The sequence below is a fragment of the Delphinapterus leucas genome, chromosome 3 (genome assembly GCF_059928025.1).
Source record: "Delphinapterus leucas isolate spDelLeu-1000000601 "Yukka" chromosome 3, BTC_Dleu_Yukka2, whole genome shotgun sequence".
Taxonomy (NCBI): domain Eukaryota; kingdom Metazoa; phylum Chordata; class Mammalia; order Artiodactyla; family Monodontidae; genus Delphinapterus; species Delphinapterus leucas.
In genome coordinates this window covers 72,564,689-72,569,990 of record NC_143131.1, presented here as the reverse complement: position 1 = coordinate 72,569,990, position 5,302 = coordinate 72,564,689, and positions in this window count along the sequence as shown.

Below are 5,302 nucleotides of genomic sequence, written 5' to 3'. Positions count from 1 at the left end.
TGCTAATACATAAGATGGACTTAGGACCGCATTATTTTGATCTTTGTCAGGATTTCGGTGCTATGATCCATCCAGGAAAACAAAGTTCAAAGTTTCATATAAGCTCCGGCGTAGATTATATGGCCTGTAACATGACGAAGGCTGCGGGAAACTGCTGGGAAACAGCATGACTCTTCCTCACCTAAGCCATTATTCTAGCAAACTGATCACCTCACCACCACATGGAAGGCAAATTTGTATTGTGACCTCTATCAGTGCCCTAGTTTTTCTCTTTTTCCCCTTCCCCGTGTTTTCACAATCCAATGTAAAGCACCACTGAGACACTCTTCTCTTTACCTTTCTTACAAGTTGTCTTGCCTTTGTTCAGAAATTTATGCTCCAAATACTAGATATTTACTGTGGTTACTCATGCAGGCTGAGTATTTTTAAGACAAGGAAACTGGTATTTTTAAAGAGATCTCTATTTTAATCTAATCCACCTCCAGCGCTACCAAATGCAGTAGAAAAATGTTGTTTTAAATATTTAGCAGTTATTAATTGAACCAAAAGTTAAGACTCAGAAATAAAAGATATAGACTTGATAGCACATTGGACCAACGTAATTAACTTTAACTTTTAATGACAGTTCAGCATTGAAGTCCCACGTAGACATAATGTTACAGTTGTCAACAATTTATATGCCGGATCCCATTCACTTTGACTGTTATCAGCACTAAGCTCAGGATTCTTTGAGGTGTTTGCTTAACACCTAACATATGAGCTGTCTCTTCCACCTTTGTCATATGCAAATTTCACCAGCATTACATTGACATTTTTTATTTGAAATGGAGAGAAAAAAACCAGCCAAACAGTTTGTGTGCACATATGCATGCATATACTCTCAAGTGTACACGCATTCTTCTTGAGAACCACTACTTCTTAAAAGTATTTTTTGAGCCAGTTGTTGGGGACAACAACTTCTTTTTCTTTTCCAAATATTTAACCTTTGTTACTACAAGAGAGTAAAACTAATAATCTTTTTAAAAGATCAAAATGAGAGCTTCCCCTTCAGAGTTGCCATTTTAGAATCATTCTGACTTTTTTGAAAGATTATCATTTATACTCTCCTGTAGTAACAAAGGTTAAATATTTTAAATATCAACAAAGGTACCAAACAAAGCAACCCAATGGGGGCAAGGAAAGTCTTTTTAACAAATTATGCTAGAACTAGCAAATTATGCAAGAAGTTCCATCCATATGGAAAGAAAAAAAAAATGAACTTTGACACCTACCTCACACCATGCATAAAATTATTTTGAAATGAATCATAGATTTAAATGAGAAAGCTAAAATTATAAAGCTTTTAAAAGAAAACGTATGACAGTACCTTTGTGATCTGAATGACAGAAAAATATTTCTTGGAGAGGACACAAAAAGCAACAGCAATAAAAGACAGAGAAATTTATAATTTAGACTATCAAAACTAAAAACATCTTATCAAAAGAGGTCATTAAGAAAATGAATAAGCAACCACAATTGGGATAAAGGGAGAAAATATTCCCCAAAAATATGTATCTGACAAATAATTTGCATCCAGAATATACAAAGAGCTACCTACAACTTATTAAAAGACAAACAGCCCAAGTTTACCACATAAGCAAAAGGCTTGAACAAACACTTTACAAAGAAAGATGTATAAATGACCAATATACACATGAAAAAGTATATCATCAGGGAAATGTAAATTAAAATCACAACTACACATACCCTTAGAATGGCTAAAATTAATAAATGACCATAACAAGTGTTGGTGTGAAGGTGGAGAAACACCTATACACTGCCAGTGGGTAGGTAAAATTGTACTACCACTTTGGAAAATTGTTTGACAGTTTCTTACAAAGTTAAACACCTACCCTATGGCCCAGCATTTCCACTTCTAGGTATTTACCTAAGAGGAATGAGAACATATGTCAACAAAAATACTTGTAGAAAAGTGTATACAAAACTAGAAACAACTCAAATGTCTAAGATAAAAATGGATAACCACACTGTAATATGTTTATACAATGGAATACTACTCGACAATAAAAAAAAAACCAATTACTGATAATCACCATAACATGACTAAATCTTGCAGACATCACATTGAGGAAAAAATGCCAGACACAGAACATCACAGATTGTATGATTCCATTTATATCCCAAAATGGAATGAGAAGGTAATTCCCCATTGCTGGAGATAATCAAGAATAATCAAGGTGACTACTTGCTAGGGACACTGTAAGCTAAATTAGTCCAGATAATCCTAAGGAATCTTCCCAACATTCACCTTCTCTATTTATGTTTGTTTGAGAGTACTTCAGTTTCCTAAGCTTCGAAACTTAGTTTTAAACTTTAAACTTTAGCAGAGGAATGAATATAATTGGCCTGGCAGTAATTATTATTGCTTTCTTGACAATATACCTAAAATATTGTTTGCAAAATCAGCAGGATGATGTTTTATGAGAAAGGGCAGGTAAGGATTAAAGGTCGTTTCCTAATAAATATGGTGGTTTAGATCGTGTAATAGTAATATTGACACATCTGTTGGTTAGAGGTCAAATCAAATCTTAGTGTGGGCTGAGAAGTAGGACCATAATGCTACCTAGAGCCTAACAGGGAGAAGAAATTTGTCTGGCTTAATAAAAAACAGTTGGAGTTTCAAGTCTTATTCTGTATGCAATCTTTTGTGACATGCTGTTTTGGTTGAATGATAGGAAGAAAACCTAGCCTCATTTAGGTATGTCTAACTATAGATATGTAGTTAGAAGAGGAGTGTTTTAATAATATTTTTAGATAGTTGGGAATATTCTTTGATACTATACCCAAACTCAACAAGTGGTAATTTCTTAAAGGTTAGTTGCAATGTGGAACCATAAGCAGTATTAATGATTTTTTTGTTCCCTGTCTCATTAAAATCAATTGGTCTACGATGTAATTTGAATGGATCTTTTAACTATGAATGATTTTGTAACATCGTACATCGGTCACATGGAAAATCTTGGTTTGCTGAATTATGAAGATCTTCCAAATATTGACACATTTCATAACACAAGATCAAAAATCATGTCATGACTACACAGACAACACCATTTTCTGAATGACAGAGGATTAGAAGAGCTATCTGGCAGCAAAGGTTCTGTTATTCTAAGTGATCTTCCAGGGAGACCTGGCCTCTGAAGATGATAATACTGAAAAAGATAAAGGGACTTCCCTGGTGGCGCAGTGGTTAAGAATCCGCCTGCCAATGCAGGGGACACAAGTTCGAGCCCTGGTCCAGGAAGATCCCACATGCCACAGAGCAACTAAGTCCGTGTGCCACAACTACTGAGCCTGTGCTCTAGAACCCATGAGCCACAACTACTGAGTCAGCGAGCCACAACTACTGAGTCCGCATGCCACAACTACTGCAGCCCGCATGCCTAGAGCCTGTGCTCTGCAACAAAGAGAAGCCACCACAATGAAAAGCCTGCACACGGCAACAAAGAGTAGCCCTTGCTCGCCACAACCAGAGAAAGCCCAGGCCCAGCAACGAAGACCTAACACAGCCAAAAAATAAACTAATTAATTAATTAAAAACAAAGAAAAAGATAAAGAAGAAGCTACGATATCTAAAGAACTACCTAACATTTAATACCACTGTGGATGATATCAGAAAAGTCTTTACGTATTGGGAAGCTTTCAAGTTCATGTGGCAACTGCAACTTTTCAAAAATTCTAATTTTCACTTGAAATTTCAAATTTTATTAATGGCAACAAATGCTATCCTTGAATCAACAGTCATTTACTTATGAGAAAATATTTGCAAAATACCCAAGTCTAAATAATTATATTGTGTTTGTCAGTCATTCTTTCAAGTAACAGTGGTCTTCCATTAACTTGCAATTCAAACAATAGCACAAGTACGTTTCCTCAAGACAATTATGATACTTCAGGATGTAGCAGAAGTGCGTTATGTGCACTTCCCATTTTGTCACACAAAATATTGAAAACATATATACTCAAGGGCGGGGGTTACTGCGTTGCTGCTAAGATTTCAACAGTTTTTCCCATCATTTTATCAGTGCAAATGTCAAGACTATGAAAAAGGCAATAACATCTTACTATTATTGTGGAAATAGCTTAGACCTTGCAATCTGGCTGAAAGGGTAAATGGGATTCCCAGGGATCCACAGACCACACAATTAAAACTACAGAAAAAGAGAGAGAGAATAATTGATTTAATTAATTCAATATCATTCAGCATATTGAAGGAACTATTAATTAAGAAAAGCTATTACTATATAGCCAGTGTCTTAGGAAGGAGATAATATGCCCACCCACTTTCACCCTGGTCTGTTTATAGAAAATCAAGACTATAATTTTCCATTATCTGAATCAGGAACAAAACAGATTTTCGTAATGTACATATATATGTATACACACACATGTATATAGGTATATATACACATACATGATAAACAGAGAGTTTGACTTTTGTCATCATGGTTTTGAATAATATAGGGTATAATATGGTCTTGAACTGAGAACTTTAGTTGGTTTTTCTCTCTAGTGAGATGGTGATATAGCTTTAGTCACTAAAACTAGTCAAGTTCTGGTTTCTTACAGCTCAGAGGCCAGATTTCCATCCACCCCAATCTCTGAACTTATCACTGAGCATCCCACTACACTGTATTATTCAGGAAAGACAGGACTATGATATTTAACTCTTCGATCTCTTAAATGCATCATTTTGTGGGACAGATGCTAAGGGGGAGGGATATTTGCCAAGAAAGGTTTTTAAAAGACACCGTAATTAGCTAGAGACATTACTCCTCTCCCAGGACTAAAGAAAGACAACATTCCTGGTGAAAAAAAAAAAGTGCCCTTTTAAAATATACCATAGCTCTCTGCACTTTTTAGCTCTCATCTGCCAGCCAACATAGTAAAATTCCTTCCCGCACATGTCCACATTAGGTCAAGCATGGATTTTGGAGCGGGATGCATAAAATACATTTGTGAAAGAGCAAAATATCAGTCACATCCAGCCAGCCAGATATTACCAAATATCAAGCAGCCAACATTTAGATCCTTTAATGTTCAGACTGTCAGTAATAGGACCTCAATGAATTTAAACTCAGGCTTTCCCTTTGATATTTGAGGAAATTTATATGAAAATAAAACTGATATTACCACCTTCGTTTTTCTATGCAGTCACACTGGCTGGCTTGCTTGTTTGCTTGCTTTCTTTTCTTCTTTCTTTCCTTCCTTCTTTCCACAAATATTTTTTGACTAACTACCAGGT